The sequence below is a fragment of the Narcine bancroftii genome, chromosome 4 (assembly GCF_036971445.1).
Source record: "Narcine bancroftii isolate sNarBan1 chromosome 4, sNarBan1.hap1, whole genome shotgun sequence".
Classification (NCBI taxonomy): Eukaryota; Metazoa; Chordata; class Chondrichthyes; order Torpediniformes; family Narcinidae; genus Narcine; species Narcine bancroftii.
In genome coordinates this window covers 113947362-113974231 of record NC_091472.1, presented here as the reverse complement: position 1 = coordinate 113974231, position 26870 = coordinate 113947362, and the positions used below count along the sequence as shown (strand labels likewise).

At 40.2% G+C, this 26870-nt stretch overlaps 1 protein-coding gene and 1 long non-coding RNA gene across 24 annotated transcripts in view; one reads left to right on the top strand and one right to left on the bottom strand.

Annotated features, from left to right (window-relative positions):
- Positions 1 to 26870, bottom strand: part of plcb4a (phospholipase C, beta 4a) — a 628445-nt gene that overhangs the window by 580010 nt on the left and 21565 nt on the right. The gene's annotated exons all lie outside the window — the stretch shown is intronic.
- LOC138761007 (uncharacterized) overlaps positions 1 to 26870 on the top strand; it is an 82284-nt gene that overhangs the window by 54560 nt on the left and 854 nt on the right. Inside the window, exon 3 of one of the 2 annotated variants that reach the window (XR_011356064.1) lies at positions 54 to 551. The exons of the other annotated variant lie outside the window; for it this stretch is intronic. This is a non-coding gene — a long non-coding RNA (uncharacterized lncRNA). Of the gene's footprint in view, positions 1 to 53; positions 552 to 26870 lie in introns of those variants that run through there. 2 annotated transcript variants of the gene reach the window in all.

The window sequence follows — 26870 nt, the reverse complement described above, 5'->3', positions numbered from 1 at the left end:
TAAAATTGATAAGATAACCATTAAACCTAACACTCATCTTTTGCTCTGAATAGAACACAAAAAAAACTCACCAGAAGGATCATCTTTTAAACATGCAAATCAGGGTCACAAGGTACTCATTCACTCTGACTGCGGTCCTAACTGGAACAAGCGACTGAAGATGCCAGAAATCCAGAAGAGAAAACAATTTTGGAAGCACTTAGCAGCCAAGTATCATCAGGTGGGAGAGAAGAAGAAACACGGGCTAATTTTCTCTCTGCAGTGATGCTATCCAGCCTGTGAGTATTTCCCAAGTTCCAGTTTTGTTGCAACTTAAACTAAACAAGTTATGGCAACTTTTCAGCTCGATGAAATTGCAGAAGCATGACCCAACCTACAAGGAAAGTTGGACCTTCTTTGTTTCAGATCTTTCTTGCTTCTCCAACATCATTCCTCTTTTAGAATTCTCTCTGCAACTTGCATCGTCGAACTGCTTAGTCAACAATGCATGAAGAATTGTGCCTTGGGTCATCAGCATTGAATTTACGCGGAAGAGGAGTAAAAGTTTACTAATCACCAATCAGTGCTGTTAAATTATTAAACTAAAAATAACTACAGCAAAATCCCAGTTATCCAGAATTCAAACAACCCACAGCCTCAAGCAACTGGCAAAACAATTCACAGAAAATAGATTTTTAAAAAATATGCAAGTTTAAATTTAGCACCCCCAACAGCTAATTTGCAAATCATGCAACACAATCTCAAGAAAACAAAAAAAAAATCACTTATCCGGCATCTACCAATCCCCATAGATGCAGGACTACAGGGATTTTTACTGTATTGGATAAAGCCAATCCTGCTCCCACCACCTCTCCACGTTTATTCTGTTTGGCAGTTACAAAGGGTATAGTAAATCAACAGCTAAATATGGGTGCAGTTGTCACATTATCCATTGCTGAAGTGAATGACATGGAGGAGATATACAGTGTCCATAATGTTTGGGACAAAGACAATTTTTTCTTTATTTGCACCTGTGCCCAACAGTTTTAAATTTGTAATCAATCAATTCACATGTGATTAAAGTGCAATTCCAGATTTTCTTTAAGCTCATTTGAAAACATTTTGGTTTGACCATGTAGAAATATCAGCATTTTTTATACATAGTTTCCCCCATTTCAGGCCACCATAATGTTTGGATATTTGGCTTCACAGGTGTTTGTGACTACTCAGGCATCTTTAATTGCTTCATTGGTGCAGGTACAAGAAAGCTAGGCTTGCTTCCAAGCTTCTGATCACCTTTGAAGTCTGTCATAGCCATTTTTCAACACGAGGACCAGAATTATGCCAATGAAAATCAAAGAAGTTCATTATGAACTTGAAAACCAAGGTTAAAAACAGAAAGAGACATTACCCAAACCTTCGGATTACCAAAATCAACAGTGTGGAACATCATTGAGAAAAGAGTGTACTGGTGAGCCCAGTAATTGCAAAGGGACTGGTAGGCCAAGGAAGACCTCCACTACTGATGACAGGATTCTATCACAATGAAGAAAGATCCCCAAACGCCTGTCCAACACATCAGAAACTCTCTTCAGGAGACAGGTGTCAATGCATCAATAGCCCTTTATCCACTGGCATTCCAGTGAATTGGCCGTGCAGTGTCCTGGGGTAAGAAGCCATTTGTGCTGTTTCCACTGGGCCACTTTAACCAGGACACTGACTGCTTTGCCACTGAACATACTCATCCCTGGGGAATGGAGAGTTTACCTTTGAATGGAACGGATTGAAGTTTAATCTGCACGCTGGCATCAGCTGACTCCAGGGATACGAGTAGCAGTAGAGACCGTCAGTCCCCGGCGTGTTTTGATGCCGCCATGCTGATTGTTTTCCTTTTCCACTGGACTCTTACCCGGTTAATTCCCCATTAATTCCTGACACAAAGATCCAGTGGAAAAGGGGATCATGACTACTATCTGCAGAAGATTTCATGACCAGAAATACAAGATGCACACCACTAATTAATCACAAGCCCTTTTTCCACTGGCATCCCAGTTAATTGGCCATGCAGTGTCCCAGGATAAAAAGCCATTTGTGCTATTTCCACTGGCCACCTTTAACTGGGACACTGACTACTTTTGCACTGAACACAATTCATCCCCAGGGATTGGAGAGTCTACCTTCAACTGGAAACAGATGACTTTTTGCTGTCCTTTTTCCACTAGTTTAATCAGCACGCCGGCGTCAGGGATACGAGTAGGGGTAGAGGCCATCAATCCCCGGTGTGAAGTGACATTATTTGATACTGGAGTGTTTTCTTTTTCCACTGGACCCTGTCCCAGTTAATTCCTGGGCTACAGAAACAGGATGGCCAGATTACAGTTTGCCAAGAAGAATTTAAAGCCATCTGCAGAATTTTCAAAAAAGCTCCTGTGGATTGCTGAGACCTAGATTAACCTGTATCAGAGTGATTGCAAGTGCAAAATATGAAGGTGTAAAGGAACTGCCCAAGATCCAAAGGATTCCATCTCATCTGTGAAACATGGTGGAGGGAGTATTCTGGGCTGGGCATGTATGGATGGCACAGGTGCTGGTACACTTATCTTCACTGCAAATGGCAGTAGCATAATGAATTCCAAGGTGTAAAGAAACATCTCATCTGCTCAAGTTCAAGCAAATGCCTGCAAACTCACCTGTTACATTTCATTCTGCAAGACCATGAACCCAAGCATACTTCTAAAGCAACAATGGAATTTTTCAAAGTTTAAAAACTGGAAAGTTCTTTAATGGCCAAGTCAGTCACTCAAATCCAATTGAGCATGCCTTCCATACGTTAAAGGGAAATCTTAATGGGACAAGCCCCCAAAACGAGCAGGAGCTGAGGATAGCTGCAGTAGAGGACTAAACACGGCTACATTAATATACAGTGCATGCCATTACTATGCCTCAAATATTATGGTGCCCTGAAGTGTGGGGACAGTGCTGTAATTTCTTCATGGTCAAACTATGCATACAAATATCCTTGAATAAATCTGGAATGTTCAGTTTAATCACATACAAATTGTTTGATACAAATTTAAAATTGTGGAGCACAGAGGCAAATAAAAGAAAAATATGTCTTTTGTCCCAACATTATGGAGGGCACTGTCGGTGTCATATAGCCAAACTCAGAAGGCCCTCAAGACATGCTTAGAGAGGAGTGAGTCTGGATTGGGAGTTGAGGCTTGATCAGATGTTAAGTACAAATGACATGGAAGCAGTGCGACAAGTAGTTCTAGAGCCTCTTCTTGACTATCAAGTTCAATTGATAGATCTTCAAACGTTATTCACGTCCATACTATCTGGATCACAATTAAGTCAAGAATCAACTTAAATAATTCATTGTTCGTGGTCACCTTTCAGGTGGACAATACACACCTGCGTGAATCCTCCTCTTTCTCAGTTCACTATGCCCTCTGTTCCTTTGTCATTTGGCCCTTTTACACTGCCCTTAAAAGTTGGGAATTAACCACCCTTTAACTGTTTCATTTACCCGTGTGAACATGACGAACGCGGGATGTGGGGTCATTTTCATCCCAGTAATTACCCACCAAGGTAGATAGTATCAAAGCCAATGGATTTTGCATCGGCTCCTTTGTAAAAGGCTGACCCACCTTCCCGGGACACCGATGCTGCAGGTCCCACCTCCTTTGGCACTGGGATGCCGGATTCTTATGTTTAAAATTGCACTGACCCAGCTTTTCTTGGGTCAGTGTGAACCAAACTGGCTTTAAATTCGGGTGGTTCACATGCCAATTGAATGGGACCGCTGTGTAAAAAGAGCTATTATGAGTCACAAAGAGGAAATGTGCCTTTTGGCCAAACTAGCCCATGCTGACCAAAAAGTCCCACCTACATTTGTCCCACCTGCCTGTGTTTGGCCCATATTTGTAAAAACCCATCCTGTCCATGTATTCATCTAAATGTTTCCAAAATGTTGCAGTACTTGCCTCAATTAACTCCACAGGCTGCTTGTTCCATACACTTACCATCCTCTATGTAAATATATTACCCCTCAGATTTCTATTAAACCTCTCCTTCAATCACTTTAGGTCTATGTCCTGGGGTTATCGATTCCCCTACTCTGGTCAAAAGACTGAGTTCACCCAAACTATTCCTCTCATGATTTTGTCCACCCTATGAGATCACCCCTCATCCTGCTCAACTCCAAGGAATAAAACCCTAGCCAGCTCAACCTCTTCCTATATCTCAATAACCCCTCCATCTCATGTCTTGACAAATTACTTGCAAATCTTCTAATGCACCCTATCCAGCATAATAACATATTTCTTATGGCATGGTGACATAAACTGAACAATATCCAAAACAGGGTGTCAACAATGTCTTGCTTAACTGCAGCATGACCACCCAACTACTATTCTTAATACTCTTGATTGGTGTACCAAAAGCTTTTTTGACCATCCTGCAATGGCACTTTCAAGGGACTATGTACCCATGCTCCTAGATCCCACTGCTCTAAAACACTCTTCAGATCCTCTACCACTCTTAAAAACTATGGTTGTATCAAGCAAAATTTATCAAAATTTGAAAATAAAAACATGGGAGAAAACCTTCCAAAAGTTACTTGGTTTACAATTAGTACTTGCCACGTACTTTCAGGAAAATAATTGTTCATTTTCCCCATGAGCAAAACTGTCAATTTCTGCATCTACCAATCATCTCCAAAATGGCATTAATCTCAATTTAACATTGCACACACGTGCAGTTTACTGGAAAGAACTTACTTCATCACTAATAAAACAATTTTTGTGACTTTTCTTCTGTGAAATCGTTCAGGAAAAATGTAGCATGCCACCACAACAGAATCAATTAAATCAACCAGGATTCATTCTAATGTCAGTAAGCGAATCAACATGTAGACAAGCCAAAACTCCACAGAGCAGCCATTCATAGTTTTGAAAATAATGAACGCAATTCAGAAATACACTCTAGCATTTGTGTTTCTGATTTTTAAAAATGCAGATGCTGCTAATCTGAAATAAATACAGAAAGCATTGAAAATTCTCAACAGGTCAGACAGCAAAGGTGTGGGAAAAATAGTATTGAACATTGCATTTTCAAGACCCTTCACCACCAGACACTTATTCGCCCACAAAAGGATTCATTCCTTTCAAGACTCCCTGGTCCTGACCGAGATGAGGAGGGATTTCTTTACTCAGAGGGTGGTGAATCTGTGGAATTCATTGCCACAGAGGGCAGTAGAGGCAGGTTCATTAAATATATTTAACAGGGAATTAGATCTATTTCTTCAGTATAAGGGTATTAAAGGTTACAGAGAGAAGGCGGGGACAGGGGTACTGAACTTTAAGATCAGCCATGATCTCGTTGAATGGCGGAGCAGGCTCGAAGGGTTGAATGACCTATTCCTGCTCGTATCTTCTATGTTTCTATGACCAATAATTCCGTCATGTGGCATTTTCCCTTGCAATTTCAGGGGATGCAAAACCTGACCTTTCAAAGTTCAAGTTTACTGTCAAAGTACATGTCATCACATCCAACTTGAAGATTTGTTTTCCTGCAGGCCAGGCAGAATTTCAAATTGCGCTCAAGAACAAGATATGTTTACAAAAGAGAGAAATGTCAACAAACTGCAAATACAGAAAAAAAAATTCAGTAATAAATAATGTGCCAAGTAAGAGTCATTAAAGGAGTCTCTGATCAAGTCAGTTGTTTAGGAGTCTGATGGTGAAGCAGTAGCAACTGTTCCTGAACTTGGTGGTATGAGTCTTATGGCACATAATCCTCATTCCTGATGGAAGAAACAAGAAAGAGCATGTCCTGGTTGACGTGGATCCTTGATGACTGCTGCTGCTCTCCAATGGCAGTGTTCCATGTTGATTTTCTCTATGGTGGCGAGAGTTTTGCCTGTGCTATACTGGGCTGAGTCCACCATCTTTTACAGGGCTTTCTGCTCAGTTGTATTGGGGCCCCCATGCCAGGCCATGATGCCACCAGTCAGCACACTTTTCACTACACTTCTGTAGGTCTGCCAAGGTTTCTAATGAGGCATTGATGTGCTTTCTTCACAATTACATTAGTATGTTGGGTCCAGAAAAGATCCTCCAAGATAGTGACTCCTAGGAATTTAAATTTGCTCACCCTCTCCAACTCTGATCCCCCAATGATCACTGGATCATACACGTCTGCTTTCCCTTCCTAAAATCTACAATCAGCTCCTTATTTTGATAGCATTGAATGTGAAGTTGTTAGCACTCATTCAGCCAAGTTTTCAACCTCCCTCCTGAATGCTGAGTCCACTATTGTGGCATCTTCAGCAAATTTGTAAACGATGCTGTTGTCATACCAAGCCACTCAGTTGTAGGTATAAAGTGAGTAGAACTGGGCTAAGTATGCAGCCCTGTGGTGTTTCATTGTTGAAAGAGTTTGTGGAAATGTTCTTGTCAATCCAAACTGATTGGTGTCTGCAGGTGAGGAAATCTAGGATCCAATTACAAAGTGGGGTATTGAGCCCCATGTCTTGGGGTTTGCTGATCTGTTTTGAGGGGCATCTCGATGTGTGCACCTTTCCTGCCCAGGTGTTTCAGGGCTTTGTATGGAACCAGTGAGTTGGCATCTGTCAAAGACCTGATGCTGCAGAATGGACCCATGTTGAGTTCAGACAGGAGCCGATTTGCTTTAACGCCAACCTCTCAAATCATTTCATCACGGTGGGTGCGAGTGCCACTGGTCAGTAGTCATTTAAGCAGGTTACCACATTCTTCTTGTTTACTGATCACACGCAGCTCCGCGTTTGCCTGTAACCAGCATCGGGAGAGATATCAATTTTCATCTTTTCACTTGCAATTACAGATGATGTAATCCAGAAAAAAAAAATCAAATAAACTACTGGAGGAACACAGCAGATCAGGCAGCATATCCAGAGGCAAAGGGATGGCCATTAGCCCCTTTCACACTTGCAAGCGGTCCTATGGATTAATAGACAATTGGCCTAAAAAGGGTTTAGCATGAAAGGAAAATTTTCTCTCTGCCAGTGTGAGATGACGTCTGCGTTGCAATCAATCATGTGTGGAATGGGCAATTGCATTCTGGGATGGAAATTACCTAACTTTTTACAGGAGTGCAGGAAGATGAAGAAAGAAGATTAAAATGAAGGTATAAACTTTGCCATGGGAAAGAGAAAAAAGAGGAAATAAATTGCAATGTAGCAATAGCAGACAATTTTAAGTAGCATAGAAAAGATGGTAGCGCTATAGCAGATGATTTTTAAAGACCATGGTAAAAAGTGATGGTGGACCTGACTTTCCAGAATGCTTTGCAGCAAAGAAACCCCTCCATGAGTGCTCCATGCATGTAGCCATGCATACAGTCCTTTCTCTGCAACACAGCATTCTGGGAGAGCAGGTCCACCATCACATTTCCCCCCCCCCCCCCATGGTATTTATAAATTGTGCAGGATGATGCTACTAATTTTCCCATGCTGTTTAAAAATTGTCCACTATTGCTAATTATTGCTATCACTCCCACAGTCCCTTATAAAGATTTATGCCAGTTGGCACCACAACAGGGGCTGAAAGGCTTATACTGTGCTGCCAAAAAATTTAATTGGCTTATAATTAGGCGTGATTAATTTTGCTCAAATATAAGATCATAATATATTGATTAAGATTTAGGGCAAGTCCACCATTACTCGATATGTCATGACTGGTAGAAAGTAGAACAGTCCTAACCCCAAGGATGGCTATTTGAAAGTGTGAATGCGTGCAGTGTTCCATTTAGGAGTGGTCAAGTGTGAACAGCAAAAATGCCATTCCTATCCTGGGAAACTGAAGGGCCAATTTAGTGGGACACAAGTGTAAAAGGAGCTATAGATGCATGCAATATGAAGGATATCATAAATCTTTACAACACAATGGAAGTGAGGCTGGCCTTCCACATTTAATCTTTCCTTGTAACCCAACACCTGAAGACCCGGCAACATCCTAGTAAATTTTCTCTGCACTCTTTCAATCTTATTGATATCCTTCCTGTAGTTACGTGACCAGAACTCCACAATACACCAATGTCTTAAACAACTTCAGCATAACAGCCTAACTCCTAAACTCAATACTTTGTTTTATAAAGGCTAAGATGTCAAAAGTTTTCTTTACAACCCTGTCCATATGCAACATCTCCTTCAGAAAACAATGTACCTGTATTTCCAGATCTCTCTACTCCTCTGGACTCTTCAGTGCCCTATTATTTACTGTGTATGTCCTACCTTGATTTGCCCTTCCAAAACGCATCACCTCACACTTGTTTGTATTAAACTCCATCTGCCAATTCTCCCTCTGCAAGTTTTGAAAATCTTCATCACTGTCCATGACACCTCCCATCTTAGTGTCATTTCACAGGCCTCCAGTCTGAGAAGCAACCATCTCCTCTGTTTTCTTCCACACAGCCAATTTTGAATCCAGTTTACAACCTCTTCATGGATACCTAGTGTCATAACCCTCTGAACTAACCTCCCATGTGGAACCTCGTCAAAGCTTTACTAAAGTCCTTGTACACAAGATCCACAGCCTTTCCTTCATCTACTTTCTTGGCAACTTCAAAAAACTCTACAAGATTCGTTAAACATGACCTATCATGCACAAAGCCATGCTGACGGTCCTGAATCAGCCCATGACTGTCCAAATACCAGTGTCTCAGAACTCCTAATAATTTATCTACTACCGACGTCAGGCTCACCAGCCTATAATTACCTGGTTTATTTTTGGACCTTTTTTTTTTAAAAAAAAACAACAGGATTATTTGAGCTACCCTCCAATCCTCTGATACCTCACCCATGGCTAAGGACATTTTGAATAGATCAGCCAGGGACCCTGCAATTTCTATTCTGGTCTTCCTCAAGGTCCGAGAAAAATTCATCTCCAGTCTTTATTCACTCTAAGGCAGCAAGCCCTTCTTCCTCCTCAATCTCCATATGTTCCATGACCCTTCTGTTTGTTTTTTGTTTCCCTTCCTTCCATATGCTCTATGCCAGTTTCCTGAGTAAATACTGATGCAAAAAACTGTTTAAGATCTCCCCCATTATGCAAGGCTCCACAGATAGTTGGCCACTCTGATCTTCTGGAGACCAAAGTTGTATATTTGGTGGGTATGGACTCGTGAGCCGGAAAGGCTTTATCATGCGATAGGTCTAAACTTAAAAATTTAGACAGTCCTTTCCTGTTAAAGTTTTAACACAAGCAGAAAACATGTCAGTTTTATTACTGCAGCACAATATTGTTTAAAAAATTATTTGCAAGACCATACTTGCCTGTTTTAATCTAATCACTTAGTGGTTGATTTTCATACACTAGCCAATGTAAAAATTATATCAGGTGAAGATAATCACTTTAAAGTAACAAAATGGACAGGAACATTTCAACTAGTGCTATTTCTTTGGATGTACAAAGGCATTTTGTTAAAAGTGTGTGTAATTTAAGTTTAAATCCCTGGAATTTAAAATGGGTGCATTTGGGCAGTATGGGCTGATGGACTGCTACTGTGTGGTATCTCTAAATTAAAAGGATAAAATTAAAATTAAATCAAATTATTGGCCTGCTTAGAAATTTCACAAAGGACCAGTAGACATGGAATGTAAGATAAACCAAAAGCTTACTTGTGAGGGTTGGTAGTGAATGAAAAGCATGATAAGTAGAAGGAGTGAATCATAGAGAGGTTAACAGAGTGATTGGATGGAGAAAGGTGTGAAATTGATTTTGATTAAGGTAAATTCGTTGTCATCCATTTTGGGCACAAGTGATATAAACAGTTCTAAATGGTGTAACCAAACACAATCTGCTGGAAGGACTCAGCAGGCCTGTATTTGGCTTCAAATTCCAATAACTCTTACGCGTCTCTAAATAGTGCAGACCTTGCAACATTGTTGGGCAAGGAGACCAGTGTCTGCATACACCAAACTGTTAAAATCTGATTATATAAAAATAGCAATAGATTGCTAATATTTTAACAAGAGAACCAGACAATAAAGTGGTGTACCTAGTGTATTGGGAAGAGTTGTGGCTCTCACGGGACAGCACTGCCTCCTACCTAGTCTGAGGATGCACCAGCTGCCAATCAAGATTTGGTTCCGCCCCACCCATTAGTGCACACCTTACTGTTGGTGCCATGTAAATTACCTGGACTGTACTCTCTTGCCTTCCTGAACTTGGCCTTGGACCATTGGCTGTTGTAATTGGATTAACCCTCCTGGCACTGAACTATTGGATCCCTGTAAATAATCTGGGCTGGACCCTCCAGCACTATAAAGGTGCCATGTGCTCTTTGCCACCTTGGGACCACCCTGCTTCAATCCAGGCCTAGAAATGTGGAAGGGTGCTGGAGAAACTGTTGGTAAGATCTAAACTTTAAAGGGTTGGGAGCGTTTAATTAGTGTCCCTTATAGCATAGAGCTGTGCCTGCATTGAGTCAAGGGGTGGTGGGGCATTGTAGTGATTTTTTTTCTTGAACATTGTATGGTGTGTGTCTGTGGGTGATCAGTTACCATTTTCCCACACTTGCCTTCTGTAAATAAAATCCTTCACTATCAAAAACCTATGTTCAGAGTCCTTGCCTTTGAGACCAACCAAACCTGTTTCCTAACTCACAGCACCTGGTTAATAAAGCAGCCCAGAAGACCACATCTTAGCCTTGGAGAGACTTAGCATAGATTTATCGGATAAAAATACTCTGGCATCATGTCAAGAGGAAGTGGTAGAATCAAATGCAATTGTAATATTTAAAAGGCATAGGCAAGTGCATATGGACAGGAACAGTTTCAAAGGATATGGGCTGAATCCAGGCAAATGAAACTAATTTTGGTAGACAGCTCTGCCAGCATTCACAAGGTGGGCCAAAGGGCCTGTTTCTGAGCTGTAGAACTCTGATTTCTATCACCATGACTTAGAAGGCAAGGTCATATTTATTATATTCTATGAACTTGAACCAACTCCAAGTCTGAGCCATCGCAGTTCAGTCATGGATTCAGTGAACAGCTAAATGCACACAGGAGCCACTTACTAAGTACAAAAAAGAAAAATGACTTTTTACACGAGCTCAGGATTTCCAAAAGCACTTCATAGCAAACTAATTGCTTCAGAGATATAATCACAGAGGTAAAATGGAAGATGTTATGCTGTTGACAGCACACCAACACTAACAGCTAATAATATCAAACTGGCAAAAGTCATGACAAAACGCAAGAACCTTGGACCCTTTGCAACTGGATCCTCAATTTCATCATCGATAGACCTCAATCAGTGAGAATCTGCAACATTACCTTCACCTCACTGACATTCAATGCAGGGACACCCCAAAGCTGCGTGCTTAGTACCCTACTATTTTCCCTGCATGGCCATTACTATGTAGTCAAGTTTGTCTGCAACTGGATTTATAAAAATTGCTGATGTAACTGCAGTTGTTGGTTGAATTACTGGAAATGATGAAACAGAATACAGGATGGATATATAGAACCTGGCTGGATTACTAGAAATGATGAAGCAGAATACAGGATGGATATATAAAACCTGGTTGGGTGGTGCCAGATCTATAACCTTGCTATCAACGTCACCAAGACCAAGGAGCTGATTGCTGATTTTAGGAAGGAGAGGCCTAAGAACTTGTCAAACTGATGGGACAGTGGTAGAAAGAATCAGAACCTTCAAGCTCCTGGGAGACCATATTTCAGAAGGCCTCTCCAGGATCCAGCACATTAAAGCAAGCATGAAGGCACATCAGTGCCGGAGGAGTCACGTGATGGAGTAGTGGCCGGACGGTGAACTCCAGCCCTCTCCAGAAAAGTCGTGAAAAACAAGAAAAAATACAAAGGCACAGAAATACAAGTTAAAGAAAAGTGAGTATAAAGGTGGAAAGAAGATGGAGACAAAAGGAGAAAAATCGAAATCAACGGAAAGAAGAGAGGAAGAGAAGACAACGGAGGAAAAAGGTGAAGGCCTTACCTGTCCGAAGAGGCCTGCTGTGGAGAGAGAAGCCCACTACCTCAGGTCGGTGGAAAAAGAACTACATCAATGGCTCACAGAGCCGAGTAAAAGTGCGCAACCGCGCATGAAAAAAAACACACCGACGGGAGGTGGGACCAGCTGGGGAGTCGATCTCCACAGCCGGCAACGACAGCTGCAGAACACCTGCAGCAAGAAGAGACCACAGAAGACAATGGAAACAAGAAAGAAGAGGAGAAAAGGGCAATAAAGAAACAACAGATGGCCAACCCAGAGAAAGAAGAAGAGGAAGAATACAGTGAAATAGATAAAGGGAAAGCCAAGGTAAAGGATATACTTGCTCTTGTTAGAGGATACATGGAGTCATTTAAAGAATGGCAAACACAGGAATTCAATGATTTAAGAAGAATAAACAACACAGAAAAGAAAATAAATAAAATGGATATGACCTTAACAGAAATGGGGAAAAAAATGGACAAGATGGAAGAGCGGGCAGTAGCAGCAGAAATGGAGGTAGAAGACTTAAAAAAGAAATTGGAGGAATCTAATAAAAAAACTAAAGAGACACAAGAATTACTAGCCCAAAAAATAGATATAATGGAAAATTATAACAGAAGAAATAACATAAAGATAGTGGGCCTTAAGGAAGATGAAGAAGGCAAGAATATGAGGGAGTTTATAAAAGAATGGATCCCTAAGGCCCTAGGATGTCCAGAACTACAGCAAGAAATGGAAATAGAAAGGGCACATAGAGCATTGGCCCCTAAACCACAACCACAACAAAAACCAAGATCTATTGTAGTAAAATTCCTAAGATATACTACAAGAGAAAAGGTACTGGAGAAGACAATGGAAAAAGTAAGAGAGGGCCACAAACCACTGGAGTATAAAGGGCAAAAAATCTTCATTTATCCAGATATAAGCTTTGAACTCCTAAAGAAGAGAAAAGAGTTCAATACAGCAAAAGCGATTTTATGGAAGAAAGGATATAAATTTACACTGAAGCATCCTGCGGTATTGAAAATATTTATTCCAGGACAACAAAACAGACTGTTCTCGGATCCAGAAGAAGCACGAAAATTTGCAGAACAATTACAAAAATAGACTGAGGGATGAAAACGGGTAATGAGAGTAAAAATGATCACGATTGATATGTATGTGGGTAAAGACAAATATAGACTGAGGGATGAAGACGGGTAATGAGGGTAAAAATGACCACGATTGATATGTATGCGGGTAAAGAGGTATAAGAGAGAATAGAGACAATGGGCATACGTGAAAGTATCTGTAATTAGAGGAAAACATAGATAGTATAGACAAGAATTAATAAGGGAAGGTAATGGAATAGAGAGAATAAGGAGGGAATTAAAAGAGTGACCTTTGTGACATATGAAAAGTGAAATCTTTTCTGGGGGTGGCTGGGTGGGGGAAAAGAGCGGTCACTGCAAAATCAGTTGACGCTTGCGAGTGGATTCGCAAATCCAAATGGAGAGGGGAGATGTGGTTGTCCGACAAGGGATAAAGGACAACTCAGGAGGGGAAGGGGAGATTGGGGATAAAGAAGATAGAAATAGGAGAATAAGGAAAATGTTGGATGTTGTAGGAATGTTGTCTGGTAAAGAGTTGAAAATAAGAAAACAGAAATGGAAAAGGAGGAAAGGTAATGATGGAAAAACGGAAAGAGAAGATAAACAAAATATAAAATGGCTACGCTGAACTATATGACTTTAAATATTAATGGAATACATAACCAAATTAAAAGGAAGAAACTACTAAATTTACTGAAAAAGGAAAAAATAGATATAGCATTTGTCCAAGAAACACACTTAACTGAATTGGAGCACAAGAAATTAAAGAGAGATTGGGTAGGACATGTAACAGCAGCATCGTATAATTCGAAAGCAAGAGGAGTGGCTATATTAATTAGCAAAAATGTGCCATTTAAAATAGAAGAGGAAATAATAGATCCAGCAGGGAGATATGTTATGATAAAATGTCAGATATATTCGGAGCTTTGGAATCTACTTAATATATACTCACCTAACGAAGAAGATCAAAAGTTTATGCAAGATATCTTTTTGAAGGTAGCTAATACGCAAGGGAACATACTAATAGGAGGGGATTTCAATCTGAATTTGGATCCAAATATGGATAAAACGGGGAAAAAAATTAACAGGAAGAACAAAGTAACCAAATTTATAATTAAATCAATGCAAGAAATGAAACTTGTGGACATATGGAGGAAACAAAACCCAAAAGAAAAGGAATACTCATACTACTCGACTAGACATAAAACATACTCAAGAATAGACCTATTTTTGTTATCAGCTAGTATGCAGGATAGAGTAAGAAAAACAGAATATAAAGCGAGAATGCTATCGGACCATTCACCCTTAATACTGACAGTAAAGCTAGAGGACATCCCTCCAAGAATGTATAGATGGAGATTAAACCCCATGCTACTTAAAAGACAGGATTTTAGAGAATTTATTGAAAAACAATTAAAAATGTACTTTGAAGTAAATACGGAATCAGTGGAAGATAAGTTTATACTATGGGACGCAATGAAAGCATTCATTAGAGGACAAATAATAAGTTATGCAACCAAGATGAAGAAGGACTATAATCAGGAAACAGAGCAGTTGGAAAGGGAAATAATAAACATAGAAAAAAAATTAGCAATAAAGGAAGATACAACCAAAAGAAGAGAATTGGCGGATAAAAAAATAAAATATGAAACATTACAAACATATAAGGTGGAGAAGAATATAATGAAGACAAAACAGAAATATTATGAACTAGGTGAAAAAACACACAAAATCTTAGCATGGCATCTTAAGACAGAGCAAACTAAGAAAATGGTATTGGCAACAAGGAAAAAAGACAAACAAATTACATATAATCCAAAAGAAATTAAGGAAAACTTCAGAGAGTTCTATGAACAATTATACCGAACTGAAAACGAAGGGAAAGAAGGGAAAATAGATGAATTTTTGACTAAAATTGAACTACCAAAACTACAAATAGAGGAACAAAATAAATTAACAGAACCATTTGGAACAGTAGAAATACAAGAGATAATAAAAAAAATTACCAAATAATAAGACACCAGGAGAGGATGGACTCCCAATAGAATTCTACAAAACATTTAAAGATCTATTAATACCGCCCCTCCTGGATGTAATCAACCAGATTGATGAGACACAAAACTTACCAGATTCATGTAAAACAGCAATAATTACAGTGATACTAAAACAAGGGAAAGATCCACTCTCACCAGCGTCATATAGACCAATATCTCTGCTAAACACAGATTATAAGATAATAGCTAAACTATTAGCAAACAGATTAGCAGAACAGGTACCGAAAATGGTAAATTTAGGCCAAACTGGATTTATCAAAAAAAGACGCACAACAGACAATATTTGTAAATTTATTAACTTAATTCATGCAGTAGAAGGAAATAAAGCACCGGCAGTAGCAGTTGCTTTAGACGCAGAGAAGGCCTTCGACAGAGTAGAATGGAATTACTTGTTCAAAGTATTGCAAAAATTCAGTTTACCGGAGAAGTATATTAATTGGATTAAAGCATTATATAAGGGACCGTTAGCGAAAGTAACAGTAAATGGACATGTATCAAAGCAATTTAACTTAAGCAGGTCAACGCGGCAGGGATGCCCACTATCACCATTATTGTTTGCGCTAGCTATAGAACCACTAGCAGAATCGATAAGAATAGATAATAATATAAAAGGAATAAAAATAAAAGACAGGGAATATAAAATCAGTCTATTTGCGGATGATGTGATAGTGTACTTAACAGAACCAGAACTATCAATAAAAGAACTATATAAGAAATTGAAGGAATATGGAGAAGTGTCGGGATACAAGATAAACGTAAATAAAAGTGAAGCAATGCCTATGAATAACGCGGATTTCTCAAAATTTAAGGAGGAATCCCCATTCAGATGGCAAATGCAGGCAATAAGATACCTAGGTGTGCAAATAAACAAAAATCTAGGTCAATTATATAAACTCAATTACAATCCACTAATGAAAAAATTACAGGACGATTTAGAGCATTGGAAAGAGCTACCACTAACACTGATAGGAAGGATAAACTGTATTAAAATGAACATTTTTCCAAGGATACTATACTTATTTCAGGCATTGCCAATACAACTGACAGAAAAATTCTTCAAGGAGTTGAAGAAAATAGTAAGGAAATTTTTATGGAGAGGGGGGAAACCGAGGATAGCACTAGATAAATTAACAGAATGGTATAAACAAGGAGGCTTACAACTGCCAAACTTTAAAAATTATTATAGAGCCGCACAATTAAGATACCTATCAGATTTTTATCAAACAAGGGAAAAACCAGACTGGACGAGATTAGAATTAGATAAAATAGGGGAAAAGATACCTGAACACATATTATATAAATGGGATGAAAAATTGGTACAACATAGAAGTTCTCCAGTATTACATCATCTCCTCAATATTTGGAAGAAGATTCATGTAGAAAGAAATAAAACAAATTATCAATTACCAAAACTAATATTGATGCAAAACAAGTTACTCCCTTTTACAATAGATAACCTTTCCTTTAGAGAATGGGAAAAAAATGGGATTAAAAGAATAGAAAATTGTTTTTCAGGAAATAGATTCCTATCCTTTGAACAAATGAAAGATAAGTACAATATAACTCAAGATACAGCGCTGGCATATTACCAATTGAGATCCTACTTGAAGGATAAATTAGGAAGCAGTTTGAGTTTGCCAGAGGCAAGTAACCTTGAATATGTGATTACAGATACAATGATAATCAAAAGATTTATAACAAATATGTATATTAAACTGTAAGAAAAGGAGAATGAGGAAACAAATGGTAAAACTAAACAAAAATGGGAACAAGATTTAAATATAAAGATAAAAAAGGAAACATGGGAGAAATTATGTTCTGGAACGATGAGAAATACAGTAAATACGAGGCTACGTATGATACAATATAACTGGATACACAGACTATACATTACACCTCAAAAGTTAAATAAATGGGACCCAACAGTATCTGATAGATGTTTTCGATGTAAAAAAGAAATGGGAACAACAATTCATGCAATCTGGACATGTGAGAAAGTAGAAAAATTTTGGGAAGATCTCAATCAGATATTAAATAAAATAACAGAAAACAATATACCAAAGAATCCAGAGATCTTTCTCCTAAGTAACATAAAAAATAAAGAATTTGGAATTGACTTGGAAGATGCACAAAAAAGATTTGTTAAGATAGCCCTAGCCGTAGCAAAAAAATGTATTATGTCAACCTGGAAATTGGAAGATAATTTGAAAATACAACAATGGTATATAGAAATGAATAAATGTATTCCATTAGAAAAAATAACATATAGTTTAAGAAATAATATTGAAATATTCGAACAAGTATGGGAGCCTTACATTAAATACAATAGCGAAAACCTACCGGGAACAAACATTACCTAAGTTGATGGAAGGAGAAGAAAAGAAAAGAATGGACTCAGTAGAATTTCTGGTGTATTTTTGTTGAATGACAACATTGTCTGACTGAATTAATGCAACCTAGATTGTATACCTAAAATGGATGAGAGGGGGGGTGGGGTGGGGGGATGGCTTGGGAGGAGGGAGTGGGGGGGGGGGGAGAAAAAGTCACTGTAAATGTGTGAAAAAGAAAAAGTGTATATCATGGATATTGTGATTTATGGTGTGTAAAAAAAAAAAAGAAAAGAAAAAAGGCACATCAGTGCCTACAAAGGAGGAGGAGGAGGAAGTTTGGCGTGTCATCAAATAACCTAATCAAACTCTGCAGGTACACTGTGTATATCAGACTCTTAAATGTCCCTTCATTAGGCTAATCTGGGACTTCTTCGACACCACAAAAGGACTGACTGTACTATTTCCAAGTCACTTTTTTGCACTCAGATAATTCTGGTGCATATGTACATTGTGTAATGTATAGGACAATAAACTCATTTTCAAATTTAAAAAGAGGGAGAGATGGTCAATTAGAGGTAGTAGCCTGTTTCTGTAGGGATGTATCTAGTAGAGAACTTCTTTCTTGTTAATGGACAATGCGACAAGATACTTGACTTTCCTCCATAGTTATTTCATCTCCTTGAGCTACTGAGGTCCACCAAGTTCTCAAAATGGGAAACATTTTAAGTACAAGGCTCCCAAGACGAGAATAATATGAAGATAACTAACTTACCTCCTTGTACATGGTTTGTTGGCTCTTCCCTGACATACCTTTGATAAACCAAGAGGCAGATTGTTCGAATGCAATTTGAGAATGCCATTGAGATTTGGATCTCATCATCACAGCCAACCACAACCCACAAAATTCTAAGAATTCTATTTTGAATCAATTTGCTTTCTTTTTGAAGAATGGAAAAGGGTTTCGATGATTTTCCAATGAAATCTATAATATTATTTTTTCCATTAAAAAAAACTTTTTATTACATTTTAATGGCTTCTTAAGGTAGGTCTGTTTTTACACATTCAGAAAGTACTGTCATCCTCCACCAAATCAATACAAAGCAAGGCTTTGGTCATTCATTTACAGAACTTCAAGGGGACAAAATAAATTTCACAACCAATTTTCAAGCTGCTCCACTGCTGAGAAGTGCAACAGGCAACATATGAAGGCATATTTTATAAAGCTTTGAATAGCATCTAAAAATGCAGCAAAACATCAGACCAGAAGTCAATACATTAAAACAACCAAGAAGATCACTGGGGTCTCCCTTTCCTCTATTGGTGACATAATCGGGACTGTTGCTTAAATAGGGCTCAAAGAATGATTGAGGATCCCTACCACCCATCACACAGCATCTTTGACCCAGTACTTTCAGGAAGAAGGTACAAGAGCATCAAAATCAGGTCTGTCAGGCTGGAAAATAGCTTCTTACCACAGCTGTGAGATTATAGCTTCTTCCCATAGTTATGACATAACTCCAAAATATTTACTTATTTATTTTATATTGTCTTTATACATGTAATTATTATGTGCTGTGCATTGTTTGTGCATTGAGAAACGTTTATCTGGAACAAATGTAGTCAGATGATAATAAACTTGAACTTGAAAACTAACATGCTACGATTAAAGTTGCTGAAAAGAAGAAAACCTTCCAAAATAAAAAGCATCACAGATGCTTGCTATTCAGAAGAATTGCTTCTGGAAACACGAGAGTGGGAGAATGTGACCGAGATTATATTACACTTTTGAGTCCAAAGTAACTATACCGCTCTTCAATGTGCAATACAAGACAAATTGTGCCAGCAAACATAGCCTACGAAGAGCATGGGCCCATATTTTAATTTGCACACAATTTTGCATCATTGCTCCATATTGTTTCCTTACACATTTTATATGGTCATTTCTATTTGGTTTCTAATTTTCAGACCCCGAGAGTGAAAGAGCACTGTAAATGCATCAGAAAACTACAATTTCAAATTTGTTGTCAGAATACATACATGACATCACATACAAACCTGAGATTCTTTTCTCTGCTGACCAGGCAGACTTTCTACTTATCAGTAGTGCAAAAACTGTACTCAAGAAAAGACACTTGTACAAAAAGAGAGAAATGTAAACAAACTGACTATGCACCAGAAAATAATTATTGAATAATAAATGATGTGCAAAGTAGGAGTCCTTAAGTAAGCCTCTGAGTTTGTTGTTGAGGAGTCTGATGGTGGAGGGTTAGCAACTGTTCATGAACCTGGTGTTACAAATCTTGTGGCACCCATACCTCTTTCCTGATGGCAGCAGTGGGAACAGAGTATGCCCTGAGTGGTGTGGATCCTTCATGATTGTTGCTGCTGCTCTCCAACGGTTGGAGCAACTGCACCACTGCACAAGGAGTAGAGTCATAGCACTCCCGCAGTGTTTAACTGCCCAGTCCGACTGCCAGCCTGTAAACAGAGCTGAGTATCATTCTATTTAAAATTTCTGCATCTGCAGGGTCTTCACCTGTAGTGTTCAAGGTTAGATTTGATGGGTTCAAAGAGAATCAATTTAAGACACGTTATCAACAAACGTCAGGTTTTATTTATGCACAGGGGAATTTAAAAAAGGGCACATATTCACAGACCAACCCGGAATAATACACAAATAATTACACATCATAACAATTACAGCTCGGAAACAGGCCATTTCGGTCCTTCTAGTCTGCACTGAACTAAATACTCTCCTCTAGCCCCACCTTGCTGCACCTTGCCCATAACCCTCCATTCCCCTCCCATCCATATACCTATCCAATTTTTCCTTAAATGACAAAATGGACCCTGCCACCATTACTTCTACCTGAAGCTCATTCCACACAGCCACCACTCTGAATAAGGAAGATCCCCTCTCATGTCACTTCTAAACTTTTGCCCCTTAACTCGTGACCTCTTGTTCCAATTTCTCCTACTCTCAAAGGAAAAAGTCTATCGACATCAACTATCCCCCTCAATCTTATCAAATCCCTCCTCAACCTTCTACCTCCAAGAATAAAGACCTAATCTGCTCAATCTTTCTTTGTAATCTTGATGTTGAAACCCAAGTAACATTTTCATAATTCTTAATTCTTCTCTGCATATCCTTCCTATAATTGTTGATATCCTTCCTATAATTCGGTGACCAGAACTGCAAACTTTTGAATCCAAAGTAACTATACCACTCTTCAATGTATTCTAAATTTGCCTCACCAATGCCTTAAACAGTCTCAACAGCACCTCCCAACTCCTACATTCTCTGCTTTGATTTATAAAACCCAGCATACTAAACACCTTCTTCACCACCCTATCCACATGAGATTCTACCTTCAGGGAACGATGAACCAGTTATTCCTAATCTTTCTGCTCCACTGGATTCCTCAGTGCATTCCCATTTACTATGAATGTCCTGTTTTGATTTTTTTCTCCAAAATGAAGCACTTCACACTTCTCAGCATTAAACTCCATCTGCCATCTTTTAGCCCACTCTTCTAAGCAATTCAAATCCCTCTGCAATCTCTGAAAACTTTCTTCATTATCCACAATTCCACCTATTTTAGTATTATCTGCATATTTACTAATCCAATTTACCGCCCCATCATCCAGCTCATTCTTTGGCTTGGCTTCGCGGACGAGGATTTATGGAGGGGTATGTCCACGTCTGCTGCAGGCTCGTTGGTGACTGACAAGTCCGATGCAGGACAGGCAGGCACGGTTGCAGCGGTTGCAAGGGAAAATTGGTTGGTTGGGGTTGGGTGTTGGGTTTTTCCTCCTTTGTCTTTTGTCAGTGAGGTGGGCTCTGTGGTCTTCTTCAAAGGAGGTTGCTGCCCGCTGAACTGTGAGGCGCCAAGATGCACGGTTGGAGGCGATATCAGCCCACTGGCGGTGGTCAATGTGGCAGGCACCAAGAGATTTCTTTAAGCAGTCCTTGTACCTCTTCTTTGGTGCACCTCTGTCTCGGTGGCCAGTGGAGAGCTCGCCATAGAACACGATCTTGGGAAGGCGATGGTCCTCCATTCTGGAGACGTGACCCACCCAGCGCAGTTGGGTCTTCAGCAGCATGGATTCAATGCTTGCGGACTCTGCCAGCTCAAGTACTTCGATGTTGGTGATGAAGTCATTCCAATGAATGTTGAGGATGGAGCGGAGACAGCGCTGATGGAAGCGTTCTAGGAGCCGTAGGTGATACCAGCTCATTAATAAAATGACAAACAACAAGGGACCCAATACAGATCCTTGAGGCACACCACTCAGGTGCAAATACATCACTCCTAAACATTCTCAACTCCTGATTGGGATCGTGAGGGTTAAACACACGGTACCATCTCTTTCTTTTTCAATATTTTTATGAACATTGAAATTTCATTTAACAGTACCATCTCTAGCAGGTACAGCACACTAGCGAACAGTAAATTAATTACAATTAATATATCAAAATAACATGGTCTCTAGTATTGCCCAAGGCTCAGAATCCAGAAGGGGCCTATTGCATTTGGCCCTCTGGAGCTGCCCATGCCTGGAGTTTAGTGATGGTCTCCATGCAGCAGCAAAGAGAGAGCAGCAGAGACTGCACATACTCAGCTTTTTCATACAAGACCCATCGACATGATCTGTGAGGATCAATCATCCATCAGCCTCACCTGTGATCAGGACTAACCCTTCACTAGCAGGTGAGGTTACTTCTGACTATGCTCAAACCAGAGATGCCACATAACTCTGCAATCCACATTCCCACTAGTTTGCTGAGTCCATATTATCCTCACAATCATATTAGGTTCCAGATGGAGTTGGCAGGTGACCCTCCACATCCACACTACAGCATCCAAGATTGTAGCATCCACAAGGGGTTGTAGACTCTGGGGAAGAAGAGGACTAGCACAGAATACTAGAAAACAGGGAGAATACTGTCCACTCCCCCTCCTTCCCTGGTTAGGAAAAGCAGAGGAGACAACCCAATGGATGGTGACCACAGCAACGGACCAGTGAGGGGCTTGGAGGTTGAAGAAATGCACAAGCTGTTGGTGACTCGAGGCGAAGAACCCACACAGCTCTAGGCTGCTGGCAACTGACGATCGAAGGATTCACACCGAGCTGCAGACTGCTGAAGGCTGGCTGAAGAACTGACTAACGGGGTACCAGGTATTGGAACTGGGATGCGAGTAGGTATCAAAGGCACTGAAGGGTTCCTGTTCATGTCAGAGACTCAGATCTGGAGCTCAGGCTGCTAATTGTTTGGACTTGACTGTTTGGCTTCATGATGGTGTAGAAGTGCTGGGGGAGAATCCATGGATACTCGGTAACTCTGGGACTGTCTTTTCCTTCTCTTTCTCTGACTGCAAGAAGTGCTTCAGGCAATTTCTGTCAATGGCAAATCTGTGTGTCTTGCATCAGATGGAAGCAAATTCCATGGAATGTTGCACAATAAATTGAATCTTGAATTTTGCCTGTGATATACTGAGCTGTGTCCATTACCTTTTGCAATGCTTTCTGCTTAAGTGTAATGGGATCACAATGTAAGGCCATGATTCAGCTGGCCAGCACATTTTCCACTACACATCTTTAGACACTTGCCAAGGTTTTCAATGTCATACTGAACCTCCACAAACTCCTGAGAAAGTAGAGCCACTGACACGCTTTCTTCATGTTGACATTCATGTGTTGGTTCTGGAAATGTTCTCCAAAATAGTGACTCCCAGGAATTTAAATATGCTCACCCTCTCCACCTCTGATTCTCCCCAATGATCACGGGCTGTACACCTCTGGTTTTCCCTTCCTAACATCCTCAATCACCTCCTTGGTTGGTGACATTGAATGCAAAGTTGCTGCTATTACACAAGTTTTCAATCTCCCTCCTGTATTCTGACTCTGCGCCCATGTTTTTATACAACCCAATGAATTTTTAATTTTAATTTAGACAAAGTCTTTTATTCTAAGAGAAAATGAGTCTGTAAATTGACAAAGTATCATGGTTCTTTTTGTAAAAAGCTCAACCACAACAGCAAATATTTCCAAAATCGAGTTACTTGGTGTGGTTAGTTGCTAACAAAAGTCAACTTTAAACATACAGCTCGGTAACAGGCCAATTCAGTTTTGAGCCTGTGCCGCTTAATTACACCCAATTAACCTAAAACCACTGGTACGTTTGAAGGGTGGGAGGAAACTGGAGCACCTGAAGGAAACCCACACAGACACTGGGAGAATGTACAAACTCCTTACAGTCAGCACAGAATTCGAACCCTGATTTTTGGCACTGTAACAGCGTGGCACTAAACGCTATGCTTAACCATGCCACCCTTCAATAGAAAGTGCTCAAATGCCAGGTTTTTTTTTATTTAAAAAAAATGTCAGTAAATAAATGGTTCTTCAAGTCCAACAGGAAGTCTGGAAATGGGTCAAAGCACAAAGTATTTCGCCCACTTACATTTCGCCCACTTACATTTCGCCCACTTACATTTCGCCCACTTACATTTCGCCCACTTACATTTCGCCCACTTACATTTCGCCCACTTACATTTCGCCCACTTACATTTCGCCCACTTACATTTCGCCCACTTACATTTCGCCCACTTACATTTCGCCCACTTACATTTCGCCCACTTACATTTCGCCCACTTACATTTCGCCCACTTACATTTCGCCCACTTACATTTCGCCCACTTACATTTCGCCCACTTACATTTCGCCCACTTACATTTCGCCCACTTACATTTCGCCCACTTACATTTCGCCCACTTACATTTCGCCCACTTACATTTCGCCCACTTACATTTCGCCCACTTACATTTCGCCCACTTACATTTCGCCCACTTACATTTCGCCCACTTACATTTCGCCCACTTACATTTCGCCCACTTACATTTCGCCCACTTACATTTCGCCCACTTACATTTCGCCCACTTACATTTCGCCCACTTACATTTCGCCCACTTACATTTCGCCCACTTACATTTCGCCCACTTACATTTCGCCCACTTACATTTCGCCCACTTACATTTCGCCCACTTACATTTCGCCCACTTACATTTCGCCCACTTACATTTCGCCCACTTACATTTCGCCCACTTACATTTCGCCCACTTACATTTCGCCCACTTACATTTCGCCCACTTACATTTCGCCCACTTACATTTCGCCCACTTACATTTCGCCCACTTACATTTCGCCCACTTACATTTCGCCCACTTACATTTCGCCCACTTACATTTCGCCCACTTACATTTCGCCCACTTACATTTCGCCCACTTACATTTCGCCCACTTACATTTCGCCCACTTACATTTCGCCCACTTACATTTCGCCCACTTACATTTCGCCCACTTACATTTCGCCCACTTACATTTCGCCCACTTACATTTCGCCCACTTACATTTCGCCCACTTACATTTCGCCCACTTACATTTCGCCCACTTACATTTCGCCCACTTACATTTCGCCCACTTACATTTCGCCCACTTACATTTCGCCCACTTACATTTCGCCCACTTACATTTCGCCCACTTACATTTCGCCCACTTACATTTCGCCCACTTACATTTCGCCCACTTACATTTCGCCCACTTACATTTCGCCCACTTACATTTCGCCCACTTACATTTCGCCCACTTACATTTCGCCCACTTACATTTCGCCCACTTACATTTCGCCCACTTACATTTCGCCCACTTACATTTCGCCCACTTACATTTCGCCCACTTACATTTCGCCCACTTACATTTCGCCCACTTACATTTCGCCCACTTACATTTCGCCCACTTACATTTCGCCCACTTACATTTCGCCCACTTACATTTCGCCCACTTACATTTCGCCCACTTACATTTCGCCCACTTACATTTCGCCCACTTACATTTCGCCCACTTACATTTCGCCCACTTACATTTCGCCCACTTACATTTCGCCCACTTACATTTCGCCCACTTACATTTCGCCCACTTACATTTCGCCCACTTACATTTCGCCCACTTACATTTCGCCCACTTACATTTCGCCCACTTACATTTCGCCCACTTACATTTCGCCCACTTACATTTCGCCCACTTACATTTCGCCCACTTACATTTCGCCCACTTACATTTCGCCCACTTACATTTCGCCCACTTACATTTCGCCCACTTACATTTCGCCCACTTACATTTCGCCCACTTACATTTCGCCCACTTACATTTCGCCCACTTACATTTCGCCCACTTACATTTCGCCCACTTACATTTCGCCCACTTACATTTCGCCCACTTATATTTCTGCTTAATGAATTACCAAGAAGTTGATGATGCAGGAACTCAATATTCATTGGCATGACAAGTGCTAAGGGCAAATGGTTAGATTCTTTCTAGCACCATTGCCTGAAAGTGGAACAAATCAATTGCTACTTTTTAAGCGCATGTCAGGATGTGGTCCGTGTCTTACTGAATTGAGGCAAAACAATTTCATTGGGTGAAAAATTGTGAAAGGAATTAAGCATCAGCAATAGCACCAATTCTAACATGATGGTGTAAGAAAAGTCATTGATGAAGCTGAAGATAACTGGGCCCAGGACACTGCTTTGAGGAACACCCAAATCGATGCATTGATGCTGGAATGTTTAGTCAACAACTACAACTATCTTCCTTTGAGAAAGATGTGATCCCAACCACTGGAGTATATTCCCCTTCATGTCTACTGATCAGACATACCAATATCCTTAACACTAAACTCAATCCAACACTGCATTGATGTGAAGGTCAAGCACTTTCATCTGACCAAGGCTGTGATGAGATTTGAACAAGTTATCCTGGTTAAACACAAGCTGGGCACCAAGGAGCAATTACTGGAGGGTAACAGCCACTTGACCATACTTCCAATAATGCACTGTAACATGGGATGATAAAGAATATTTTGATTGTTAAAAGCTGATGTGTCCAAGCTAGCCAAACAGTTCATATCTCATCATTTTTCCATTGGAGCAAAAATCTCCAGTACCTAACCTGGGATGGTGTCAGTTCAAGTAGTCCGACTGTAGTAAACTGCTGTCAGCAATTTAATCATGACACATGGAGATAACAATTGGCTGAAGGTTGGCCTCTCTGATGCTGGAGACCTCAGGAGAAAGCTGAGATGTATCAGCACTTTGGTGAACATGGCATTCACTACCTTGGATGCTGAGAATACAGTTGTTTTTAAGACCATTCCTCCTCCTAGAATTACTCTCTCTTCACAACTTAAACTAGATGTGATAGGGCTGCAGATGTTTGATCACGTCTATTGGCTGCAAGACAACTTATCCCCAGGTTAAATCTAGTGCAGCTTCAGCATCCCTTTAGTCATGACCAGTACTGATCACTTAGCTTGACTGCAGTGGAAGAGGGGGAGTTAAGACAGTGTGCTGGCCTGCTCACCAAA